This window comes from Anomalospiza imberbis, chromosome 1 (assembly GCF_031753505.1).
Source record: "Anomalospiza imberbis isolate Cuckoo-Finch-1a 21T00152 chromosome 1, ASM3175350v1, whole genome shotgun sequence".
Lineage (NCBI taxonomy): Eukaryota > Metazoa > Chordata > Aves > Passeriformes > Viduidae > Anomalospiza > Anomalospiza imberbis.
In genome coordinates, this window is record NC_089681.1 from 112,492,960 (window position 1) to 112,506,211 (window position 13,252).

The following is a 13,252-nucleotide window of genomic DNA, read 5'->3' on the forward strand; positions in this document are numbered from 1 at the left end:
TTTTCTCTTGATTATTTCCTTTTTTATTTGTTGTGTTTTTCTGTTGCTTTTTTTCTGGTCTGCTTATCTCCATTGAATAAAAATCAGCTGTGAAGATCAGAGCTTTGTGGTCTTTCTGTGTCACTGATGTGACACATTAAGCTGACTTGAAGTTTTCTCTATTTTCCTATTGCCTTTTTCTCCATAGAAAGGCTAAGGATGCTCTGGTTTTACTTAAAAACAGATTTTACTGTATCTCTCTCTCACCTTAAAGTATTTAAACTCATGCATTTCTAAGAATGTCCCTTCTCTGAAATGCTAATCTAGAATTAAAGTTGCATAAATATAAAAATAAAGACATGCTAGATTGCAGACTTTGTAAAACATCTGTGGAGATTTTTATGTTCCTAACTTTGTTGTGGAAAAAGTCACACTTCTGGCATGTTCTGTACTTAAACTGGACAGAAACAAACCAAGATCCATTGCTCTGAACTTCTTGAGCTTTTGTAGAATTGCATCTACAAGAAAGGGACAAACTGATTTTGAAACTCAAAACATTGAGGAATATTAAGAATCTACTTTGGTTTAGAATCCTGTAGACTGGCAATGCTGACAATGGGTTTTTCACTGGTTTAATTCTATTTCCACATCTGTCTGGATCATGTTTTGAAGTTTCTGGGAGCTGAAAACATTGTAAAACATTTTTCCCCCTGTGGTTTTGATTCTCTTTAAATGTAGATTAAAAAAAAATAAAAAGAAAATCAAACTAACCCCAAACCAAAAATTTTGCAGATTTTCCTTGAGATACAGACTTCATCTTGGCTGAAATTGGCTTTGACTGAAGTTGTTTTGATGTTGCATTTCTGCAACTACTTTTCTGGTTTCACTGCTTTTTGAGTCTGAAAGTTTGTGGGAACAGCTGATTTCTAGCCCCAAGTATGCAGGTTCAATCCCTGTATGGAATTCATTTAAGAGCCAGACTCAATGATCCTTATGGGTCAGTTTCAAATCAGAATATTCTGTGATAACTGTTTTTTTTTGTATACAGGTTCTAATTTAATGCCAGTCCTTGTATCCTTGCAGTCTGTCATTGTGTTTCATTTTGCCTGGGTGTGCTTTCTGAACATCCTTGTAGCTTTGAGGAGGGTCTGATGATTGAAGATATACATAGCTCTGAAGAGCTTTTGTAATGCCATTAAAGCTTTGTTTTCTTTTGATAAAAATGTTGCTTTGGTACAAAAGCAACCTGTTCAGACATAATTGAGGAAACTTCTACTAAGCAGCTCAATGAGCAGTCATGGGACCTGGAAAGATGGCTTTTGAAATAATGCTTGCTATTGTACAAACCCATCACTGTGCTTGATGACATCAGAAAGAGCTTTATTTTGTAGTGGTGCTTAGAGTTTGCAAGGGGAAGATAGGGATGAGCAAAGGAGAATGCCTGGGACTTACCCAGAGAAGTGAGCAGAGCCCAGTGCAAATTATCTTAAAGAGAAAGGGCTCAAATCTGTCCTTTTGCTTCACCTCCACTTCATTGCTGGTCTTTTTCATTACTACTGTTTTACCACTCTAAAATTATTACAAGTTGCAGAATCTTTTATAAAGCAATGTACTCCTACTGGTTATTGCTAAGCTGAATAACAAAAGATAATAAAAAAGACAAACTTTACTTAAATCTAAGTTCTTAAGTTTACTTAAATCTAAGTTCTACACCCACTCGTAACCTTTTGACTAATAACATAACTTCTGAAAAATCCTGCTGTGTGCAAATACCTCCATGCCACCCCACACACATTGCTGGGGTAATAACTTCTGAACTCTCTGCAGGTAATTTTGTCCAGTCTTCAAAAACACTTCTGCTTTTTGCTGAGATCTTGGTTAGAAGTCAAGTTCAGAAATGAGTCTGGAAAGAGTTGAGAGTGATGTAAAATGGGCAAAGTTGCATGTCAACTGTCCAGTTTCTTCTGAAGGGGCAAGTTAGAGCAGCATTATGCTCATTGCACATTCACTGCCAAAGAAGCAGGATGGACCTCCTCGCTCATCACCTGCAAGTTCTCACTTGTCTTTCTTAAAACTTCTTCAACAAACACATTTTCTTGGTTGCAGTAACTGGTCTAGCACAAGACCAGTAAGGTCCCATACCTGCCAGTTACCTTTAGATTAATAGATGGACATTAGATAGACAACATAAGGACATTAATTTGAGGAGATTTCTAATATCTGTTTGATTTAGAGAATATTTTTCAGGTGTCTTTGATTTAAAGCTTAAAGAAGAAAAACCGAGCACATTTTCAGTTCATCACTTTTCCTATTGTGAGGTGCAATATTTAAATTCAGGTCTATCCTGAATAATTTTGTCTATTGCCTGGGGGAAAAAAGAAAGGGCAAACACAACATCTAACTTAAGTGTGGCCTCTTCACCCTGTTTTTCACTAATGGCTTCTACCTCCTCAGATAGCATGTGACCATGCAGTCAGTTGAAGTAGGATTTGGCAAATCTGAGGGAGCAGAAGCATTTGCTGCAGCAGTAGGATCTGCCTCCACCAGACCAGCTGGGTCTGGACTACAAAACCTGCATGGGCAAGAGATCTGAGGTAGACCCCACACTCTACCCCTAACTCTAAATGGGGGACAGAGGAGAACACATGGCCAGAGGAATCTTAGAACTATGATAAATTAGCAAATGAAGAATACTATGAAAATGAACATTGGGAATCCAGTCCTGTTTACTGGGAATTATCCAAAAGCACCTTCCCTCAGCTGCTAGCCATAGCATGGTGTTGTGCCTTTACAAGCTAAATTAAAGAGCCCTCTACTGCTAAAAATCTACTTGACAAGGTGTTTAAGCTGCTGAAGTATATAGAGGATAATAAGGTCAATTTGTCTAGCTAAAGTAATACTGCTCCTTGCAGAGGCTCAGGTCAGATTAAAGGCTGTCGTGATTTTGTAGCAACTCTGGTTGAGGAAGGGAAATAACATGTATGCCATAAGGTGCATTTATATTGATATAGCTGCACTTGCTTGTGGTAACTTCCTGATACATCTGTCTGTGGCAAACAAGGCTCCTCTCTGGTATGGTTACCACTTCTAGGTTTAGAACAGGCTTTACAGGAACAGAGATGAGACCTGGCTGCATGGACTGTTCTACAAATCACAATGAAGGACATCGACCTGTTGGAGTGGGTCAGGGAGGGAGACCAAGTTGATTAGAGGGATGGAGAAGCTTACCTACGAGGAAAGGCTGAGAGAATTGGGTTTGTTCAGCCTGGAGAAGAGAAGGCTTCAGGGTGACCAAATTACAGCCCTCCACTATCTGAAGGGAGCCTACAAGAAAGATGGAAAGGGACTTTTTACAAGGACATGTAGTGACAGGACAAGGGGTGCTTTAAAGTGAAAGAAGGTACATTTAGACTAGATGTTAGAAAAAATCTTTACTGTGAGGGTGATGAGGCACTGGAACAGGTTGCCCAGAGAAGCTGTCGATGCCCCATCCCTGGAAGTGTCCAAGGCCAGGTTGGATGGAGCTCTGAAAAACCTGGTGTAGTGAAAGGTGTCCCTGTCCATGGCAGGGAGGGTTGGAACTTGATGATCTTTAAGGTCCCTTCCAACCCAGGCCATTCAATGATCCTACAATTCTATGTCACCATTTGTCTCTAGATGATTTTGCTATTGGGTTTTGTTTTATTTTTCCCTACATTGCCCATCCTTGTAGCAAATTGGCCTCAAACATCAGTGAAATAACTTCTATAACTGACATAGCATAGCCCAGTGTCAGCCTCAGGATGCTTTTTTTTTTTTGTAAAAGCAAACCATACCCAAACTAGCACCATCAGTCAAGACTTAGGGTATGCTGTGGCCTTATTTCAGTTTGCCAGTGCTGAAAGACAATGCATTTGCCATTTGTAGTCACTTAAACTACTCAGGGCAAGGCTGTTGTCCCTCTTGTGCTTTAAGTTATGCCACCAGAGTTTAAAAGCCACGCTTATGACAAAATAGCTTAAACCAGTGCTGTTTTGGTGACTCCCATTACAAATCTGCTGCCTCTGAAACTTAGTGGTTGGTACCTTCACCTGAGGCAAAATAAATGGAAACCTGTCACCTGCCACCATGGCTGCTTAAGGCAAAGAGTTTAACTTAAAGCAGGAATAAAAGCAAAACACATTCCCAGTAATGTCTCCCAGGAGCTGTGTCTGTACCTATTGAGGCTCAAGGGCTACTGCTGTCAGGTGGAGACCAAGGAAAGCAGCTGAGACAGAACTCCCAGGCTGCCTCATGTCTGCTAGGGGCTGTCAGACTGCTTTAGCTCTGTTAGTAACACATTATAGTTTAAAGCTTCTCGCTTGTGCCTTTTAAATGTCATATCTGAAATCCTCTGCCCACTCACTGGAAGCAATCTCAGTGGCTTCAGTAGACAATAGTAATGCCAAATTTTTAAGGTGACCATATGTTATCTCTGTATCTGCACTTCTGTCTTTGCTGCTGTTTGTCAGTGCCTGTACACAGATATGAAGGGCAGCACCTGACTGGAGTATTTCACAGGGACACATGAAAACAGTTAAATACGTCTCAAAAATTATTTCTCCTTTTATCCAAGAGGATGCAAGAATTGCAGACAAAGATAAATCCATAGAAATGCAGGTTAATATCCAGTTCCTAGAAATATGACTAGCTTCAGTAAATATAACTAGCTTCAGTCAAAATGTGGTGTGGATGACAGAGCTGTGTGCAGGTTGTATCTGATGGATGTGAACCATGCTGTGCAGGGCAGGAGGAGGACATGGGAGAGAATCCAAAGGAAGCCTCTCAATGTTGCTCAGGAACCTGGTATGTGTCCTGGATGTTGTCTGCCTTCACATTCCTCTTCCATCTCTTTTTCATGAGAGGCTAAACTGTTTTGAACAGCACAAAAGCCACTGTGGTCCTGTGGTGGGTTTGAAGAGAGAGCCCAAGGAGGGATGTTTTCAGGTGTCCCATCCCAGTGGTGACTTCCCTGAAATGTGACTGAGTGATGGTGCAGTCTGCCCCATCCACTCCAAAATTAGTGAGTGGTGAAGGATCACTGCAACCAGCAAAACAAATAAAGCACAGAAGGAAACCAAATAATACCTTAAATTTGGTTCAATTTTTTCCTCTTACTAAGTTGAATCATTCTTAGCACACAAATATGGATGTGCCCTTGCATTTAGAACTCACTTAAATTTATCTGTGGTTGTGACCATGGGTTTTCAAGAACACAGAAAAGCAGCTTGCACCATGCAGTTAGCTTTTCAAACAATGTATGAAAAGTACCCCCCAAAAGAGAAGTCTCAGCATGAATATGGCCTAATTTCTTGGTTTCCTGTAAGAAATCTCTAAAAGCCAGTGATAGTTAGGGAACTGATTGGATCTGATGCGCCTTCAGGATAAACCTGAGACCACTGATGACTTGATTGAATAGCCCTATCACTGTACATCAGTGGTATTTGGAGAATTTATTTTGCTTTTGCCTTTTAAGTCAGTTAAGTGGCTTAAGTAAAGTTGTTTCTCTGATGCCCTCTGTAGACAGTGAGGAGCCTGAGAATCTTTGGAAAACCTTCCAGCCCTGTCCTTCATTCTGCTTTTCTGCACATGCATCTAATGTCCTTGTCCCCTGATAGAACAGATAGTTTGTGGATGAGTCTTGAAGTTATTTCCTATTTAACAATGAAAAACCTTTTGAGGGATAAGGAGATATGGAGAACACAAGAGTGAAGATATTACATGTGTATATGTGACAGTTTAAAAAATCCAGCTGTATAGTATATAAAGTATGTTAAAAGTATATTAAAAGTGTATAAAGTATATAAAGCAAACTTCCTTCAGAAAGTTCAGTGTTCCTTCTTCTCCTAATGAGAAGTGTCCACTTTGCCTTTTCTCTCAACTCTTCATTGACGGATCCCAAGAAAAAACCAGAAGCATGGCATTTTCCCTTGTATGCACAGAGAGCAGTGAGAGCCTCCAGGCATGCTGTGAGAGCCTAGGGTGCCTGGACTTGAGCCCTTACTTCAGCAGAGAAAAAGGAGAGCAAGGGGAGGCTGAGGAATCCTGTCATGGAGTAAATAAGAACTCAGCACTTAGTCTGCACAATGCTAAACATAAGGGAAGTTTCCTGTGGTTCACTGATGTATTGAGACTTTGAGGATGTGCAAAAATTTGGTCTAATAACCTTCAGAACAAATGTATAGCAGCTATTTCAAGCTGAGAATATTACCCTGCTGTTGGTTTTGTATGGTGCAAAACCATGTCCGAGAGAGGAATCATTGTATTCAGAAGGTATTTATTTTTGCTCTGAGAATCTTTAAACATGCACTGTTTATCTCTTAAACTGCAAGTACATCTCTCCTTTTCAGCTAAAAATTTTCCATGTGACATTGTCATTTAGCACTTCCAATACTTGTTGGTAATACAGTACATCTGTCTTGAGCAGAATTAAAATTTGGTTTTACACCTCAGTTCCCTCCTAAGTCTTTAACAATAACAAAATCAAAAAGTCTGTGCAGAATACAAATGTATTTCTATTTTCTAAACATTCAAGATGTTTCATGGCTCCCTAAAAACCCAGCAAAAGAGCAAGAACCTTGTCAAGAGATAATAAAGCACCCATCTTGAATTAATTCTGATCTAATCAAATCTAATTTGATCTGATCTAATCTAATCTCATGCCTGTCCAACCAGTAGGACTTTGTTATCTGCAGACATGATGCCCATACAATGGACTGGGAAGTTACTTCCTGCTTTAGACATGGGTATTTTAACAGTTGAGCTGGTTAGTCCTCATGTTGTTCTGGTTTCATGGGATTATGCCACGGAAAGGGAGGCAGATTGCTCTAGCACTGGTATGAAGCATTTGCATCATGTCTAGAAGCAGCAGGTGTGGTTCTTTTAGGTGATCTGCTCCTCTGCAGAGAGTAATTTTGACAGTAACAGCTAGGCTGGTCTAAGGAAAATAGCAAGGGGAGGCAATTTCTGTTACTAGCTCAAGTGATAGTTGGAAAAAAGGAATAACCTTTCAGATTATCGAATTATTTTCAATTTCAATTTCCAATTATTTTCTTTAAAGTCTATTCTTTCCAGCTGTCTTAATTGCTCTAGTAAAAATCATTACCACTGAAGAGCTTTCCTTGCTATTGTATTTTTTTTGTGGTTTCTCCATGTCCTCATCTCTAAAGAGCTGACAAGTGACTGAGACATATGATAAGTCACTGGGGGGACATGAGAGACCTGCAGGGACACCATCTTCATGCACAAAGTGGGCAGGTTCTGGTTAAATACTGTGTGGACATCATGATGACTACCACACATATGCTGCAAAGCTGCAGGAGGCATCCAGAGGACCTGCATTTCCTACTGGTCTTCCACTTTGCTATGGAAAAGCACAGAAAGAGGATTCTTTATCCCAGATTTTACCTGACTCATAGCCAAGCATATGTGTAAAGGCTCTGCTCAGTCTTTGTGAAGACTGTTTGCTGACCCAAACCTATGGAGTCCTAATCCTTCTGTGCAATAACGTAAGTGAAGATCTTCGGCACGTGTTGCAGTCTGTGCAGACGCCTTGTCTGCGTCCATCTCCGTCAAAGAACAGCGGCAGGGAAAATCCCTGGGACGGGAACTCGGTCATCTGTGCTGCTAGCTGGTCCAAGCAGGCAGCAGCCCTCCCAGCGGGTCGCAGGCAGTGCTTGGGAGCCAGCACGGGCCATTCCCAGTGACCAGACCGGAGGCAGGTTTTGGAAAAGGAGAGCAGCCGGTAGCATAGACACAGGCCATACTGTGCTGGCTGGCCTCAGTGGCCAAAAGCAGTTCCTGGCAGGTTGAATTTAAAGCTGTATAGGTGCAGGATTAATTTAAATCTATACAGGTACAGCTTTAAAGCTGAAATGTCTTTGGGTGACGGCAAATAGTGTCCTCATGCCAAATATTGATGGGTGTTTAATATACACTTTGGGCACATGCTGTGACCGGGGAAGATTGCCTACTGATGTTGTGTGAGTGCTCCTGATTCCTGCAGTGCTGTGGTGTGGGATGAGCACGACAGAGTAGAATCACAAGTGTAAAGTGCTTTAAAGATCACACTCCAGCAACTCTTACCAGAAAAATACTCTTGATTTGAAGTGTGATTTTTTAAAACAGCAGTTCTGTTCTACCAAAAGCCTTTTGTGGATGCAGTTTCACTAAGGAAAAAGTAAAAGCAATGACCAGTACAGCTTCTTTAGTTTAGGGTGTCCCTGTGACCTGCACCAACAGAAGCCTGGTGCTGTAGACAGAAGCAATTCCTCAGGTGGAGAGCACATGCAATGGTACCTGGTCTTCTTCTAGAGCAAATTTATCCACTTTGCAGCACTACTGAATTTTTGGTTATAAGCCATTTTTGCATTAATTCCCATGGGTAGTTGTAAAGAGTTGTCTGTTCCCAAACTGGTGTCAATTCCAGTGACCCTTCCTGCCAACAGCAGTGACCGGTATGGTCTGAACACCCAGAAGTGTTGAGGAGTGCCTCCTGCCTCTCCATACCTTATCTCATGACCATTGCCACTTGGCCACTTGGTGCTATCCCTCTTCAGGGTGGATAGGACCAAATCCCTCACTAAGCCTGCCCCAGGGAGTCAGTTACCCTGAGTTTGCATTGCAACAAAATTACATTGCTTGATTATTCGCTCTAAACTCAGGAATAATAATTATTCTGAAATCTGCCTGGAGTGAAGACAGAAGTAAACCAAGTTTAGAATACTTCCTAAAGAGAATTTAAGGCAGGCAGCTTAGAAGTCTCAGTAAGTTGCCTAACATCAAGTAGATGAATCCCTCTCCTTCTTCAAGAAAATCCTGTGTGTTGTGGAAGAACTTCTGGAAATGCATTATATGTAGTATAAGAAAAGAAAAAGGCAGATCTCAAGTGACATAATGGCTGACTGGTACCATATTCTATTATGGATTGCATAAGGTCTACTGTGCAAGCATCATCCATCTGCACACATGTACACTCCCTTGTGCCTCTGGTATTAGCAGTAGAAATTCACATGCACACACATATTTCTGGTACAAAGCACATGGAGCTTAAGAGGAAAACTTGTCTGTAAGCAAATTGAGCAGTGTTTGGATTGCACATTAACAGTGCTGTAGGGCCATCAGTAGATAGGTGGTCCCAGGAAGAAAAATAACACGTCCATTATATTTCCTGTATTCTGAAAGGAGGAACTGATACCCCAGTGCCAACACACCACTGCCCCAAGCTGGCAAATGTCTCTGCGTGTGCAGGAGATAGGGCACAGCAGGGAACTGCAATGCCGGCACTTAGTGGATTGCATGTCAGCCTCCTCTCAGTGGGCTCTCCAAGCCCATCAAGGGCACAGATAGAAGAGAGGGAATTTACCACATACTGAGAAGTTGTGGGAGCAAAATGCAGCTACATGAATGCTTTTTTCCTCTGCAATAGACATGGTGTTTGAAAGGAGTCTCAGGAGCAAAGGGTAATGAAAACCATTACCTGTCCCATGTAAAGTATTCACCCTGCAGTATAACAAAAGTTTTCATAGACGAGTTAAAGTGATTTGGGCAGACTTCTTTTCTTCTAGATGCTCTCTGTATAAGAGATGAAACATTGGTCTGTGTTTGCTCTCAGGTCAGGACTCCACTATACCAGCAGATTGGCAGATTTACTACAGAAAGATACTCCCCACCTTGGAGAACTTGTGATCTGAAAGTCAGACAAGAAGCTCTGAATAGAGACACAGGTCTGTACAACAGTCAGAAACTGTGGGGTACTTCTGCTTGGTGCTTCATCAACAGACCTAATGAAGATGTATGAGTTGGGGATAATATTGTTGCTTTTTGATGTAGTTTTGTGGAAATGCATCTCAGCAAAGCACAGAGTTAAGAATGATTAGGGTGAGTGAAGGGAATTAATTAACCTGGTCACACTTGTGTGGGATGCAAGGGACAAATCTCCGTGATGAAAGGATTACAGGCCCCAGGGCAGGTGATGACGTGTCTGTCTGTGGTGGTCTCAAAGCTGGGCTGGATTTGTTTCTAGCATTTAATATGGCTTAAATGTATCCTTGAGCTGGGCATGGTGAGGGAAGATTGCTCTTGAATAAGGGCCATCGGCTTTGACATCAAGTCCTGGCCACAAAACCTGTCAATGAAACAGCAAATTAGAGAAGGCATACCTTCCACCCTAGTCCAAAGAAGGCTGCTTGGCTACAAGCAGGTCATGCAGAGAACTGAACGAGCTGCACAAGCCTCTGAGCCTCTGCGTGGCAGGGCTGCAGCGCTGCAAGTACAGCGAGCTGCGCTTGCTCTCACTTTTCCTGGCCATAAACACCTACGGTCTGATTCTTCTGGCTCTGCACTCTGCATAGTCATTAACGCCGCTTTGAAGAATTGGGTTAGTGGGTGTAAAATACTACCATTTAGTAAGGCATCATTTTAACACCACTTCACAGCACTGTAAAATGAGAATCTAAGCTATGGGGCAGCAGAAAACCTGAGCCCCAAGTATTCACCTCATTAGAGAATCCTTTGCTGTGTGAACGGGGAAATAACAAGGACAATTCCATCTCTCCTGAAATTATACAGGCTGCCTGAGATTGGTCTGATTTTAATGAAAGACCAGAGCAATAGAATAGAAAAAATATTAAATTAATATGCAGTACTAGTGAATTTGGAGCAGGGACTGAATTTTGCTTCCAATTTCCTGCTTTTATGTGAAACTTAAAGCAACACCTTCTCTACTGCATTTAAAATAATTTCTGTAAATATATAATAGATGCATGGACAAAGACGTGTATGTAGGTAGTGTAAATACATATTTGGAGATGATACTATTCTCAATATGTTTTCCAGGGAAATTCTGTTTGAAAAAAAATATTTAGCCCTTTAATGTGGATTCTCACACTTTTTGCATGTGTCTTGCCTATGGAAGGTAAGTAATTTATTTTCTTTCTTAATTTAGTTTGGGTGCTTTTTTTTTTAAGGTTTTCTTTGCCATAGGCCCTGAAAACAATAATAACAAAATACTGTGGCAGTTGCTTCCGTGTGGCTTGCCAAAGGGGTGTTAAGAATTTTTTCTGGTTGTTCTGTATGTGTGAGCTGCAAAGAGGTGATAAATTGCTGAAGGAAATTAAAGCGGGGGAGGGGGGGAGGCGGGGAGTGGAAGTTGAAGCTCAAGTTTTGTACTCTTCTGATTCGGACAGTCTGGATTATAAACTGCTTTTGTTAGAAATCAAAAGTTTAGTTGCTCTAAACCCAGGGGTGCTGCAAAGACAGATTAATAGATTAAAAATATCATGCAGCCTCTGGTGCTTCCTGTGCTTGGTTTACTCAGGTGCTGGATAAAGAAACCACAGTACATCAGAGAGGAGTAGCTGAAGTGGTAGTTGTGATAATTTGGACAAGCAGTCATTTCTAATCCTGGCGATTCCCAGGGCAGGGCTTTGCCACCCTCCCCTTGCTGCCGTGTGGAGGCACCCAGCCCACGTGCCCATCCCGTCAGATGCCAGCTCCTCCTGTGCCACTGCCTCGCTGACAGCAAAGGAGGTTGGCTGTCAGCTCAAAATTTGTTTCTTGGATTCTTTCAGGGCCATTTAGCCATTGCTGCCTCTCAGTGAATGATGCCTTGCTGTGAGTGGGGAAGCTGTGGCTGCCAGGTGTAGCTGCTAGCTGGTCACAGCTCAGCTGTTTTGCTTTGCCCTACAATGGCCTCCGTGTGCCCACCCTTTCCAAAATGAAAATCTTTTTCATTTATGCATTTGGCTGTGGTGCTGGCATGAGTCCACGTGAAGAGGGTTTCTTCCTTTCCCTCGTTCCCCCAAGTTCAAGGTTGTTGCAGTTTTACCTTCAGCATCATCAGCTGAACACCAGTAATGCTGGCTCGTAGCTAGAACTTTGGGTCCAAACATTTTGTAATGTTCCATGAAGGAAAGGAAGTCTTATGGATTCTGGGTTGCAGATGGGAACACCAAGGCATGGGGCTGTGGCAGGCTGGTGCATTATTCAACAACAGGCAAGGAAACCTGACCAGGCTGGATGATGGCTCACAGCAGCGTGTGGCTTCACTGCTAGCCAGGATCTTCAACCATGGCTACACCATCTTGCCTTAAACCTGCCTGAAACTTGCTTCAGCCCCAGCTCTGACATGGCCTGGGAGCTGCCCACAGCTCTGTGGGGTTGCACAGGCTGCTGCTGTCCTGCTCTGCTGTTCTGACTGGCTCCTTGGCCACAGCAGCGTGAGGTTGAGGCCGGTATTTGCAGCCACACTTCACACACCATCCCTTTTCTGCGAGCTGATTTTCTCCTTCCTCAGTGGCTGTAACTTGGGAGCTGATGAGGTGTGAGTCAGCATCTGCTGCCTGCTTTTGGGGTGAGAGCAGAAAGGCAGGGGCAGTAACACCTACAACACCCAGTGTGCCACAGATGTCTGTAATTCCCAGAGGTCCAGCTTACACATGTTTTCTTGGACTTGCTGCAATGGTGAGGACCCAAGTGTGATGTACCTTTTGAGATCAGCTGCAAGTAGATGCACAGGGCAGGGGCTTCCCGGCTGATAGACTGGAGCTGCAGTGTTGATGTCCCAAGTCTGCCACTTCCTTGCGACACTATCACCACTTGAAAGAACCATACTTTTTGTTCATTTGTAAGGCTGTGAAAATACATACATGCACCAACACATATCTGGGATGAGGCTGAAGTGAGATATGAGTGCTCAGGTTCCTACAGATGTGTGTGAGGCTCAGGCACTGCCTTACTTTTATGCAGCCTGACATGATGTATGGCAGCACTGCCCACCCAATGCTGCTGGGCAAGGGGTCCCAGCCACTTTGGGCCAGCTTCAGCACATGCAAAAGGATGTATTACCTGGCTGCTGAGAGGGTGCATGAAAGAGGAAAGGGTTGAGTCTGTCCTTTGTCTTTCATATGCCTTGGCCCCATGAAACACCCCACTGTGCTGCCGCCTGCTGAGGAGTGGCTGAAGGCCCTGTGTAGCAGACTGTGATGTCCAGCAGGTCAGGAATTGCCCATACAGAGTTTAGGCCCCAATGCAGAAGTAGGAATCTTCTCCTTTCCTCCAGGAAACAGGAGTTAAAAGTGGAGGATTCTCCCTTTAACCTATTTGCCCCAAACCCTTTTGTTGAAATAAATATTGCCACTTGACAAAGAAAGGCAATCCTTAAGGCAAGCTTGCAAAACCCTTCAAAGCAGCAATGGCAAAATATTAAAACTGAAAGGAACAGCATATTGCCCTCAAATTGCATCCTTTGGCATTC

At 42.7% G+C, this 13,252-nt stretch overlaps 1 long non-coding RNA gene across 2 annotated transcripts in view; it reads left to right on the forward strand.

Annotated features, from left to right (window-relative positions):
• Positions 1–13,252, forward strand: part of LOC137483422 (uncharacterized) — a 30,483-nt gene that overhangs the window by 1,997 nt on the left and 15,234 nt on the right. For both annotated transcript variants that reach the window (XR_011004466.1, XR_011004465.1), the window contains exons 2-3: positions 9,611–9,722; positions 10,834–10,912. This is a non-coding gene — a long non-coding RNA (uncharacterized lncRNA). The remainder of the gene's footprint in view (positions 1–9,610; positions 9,723–10,833; positions 10,913–13,252) is intronic.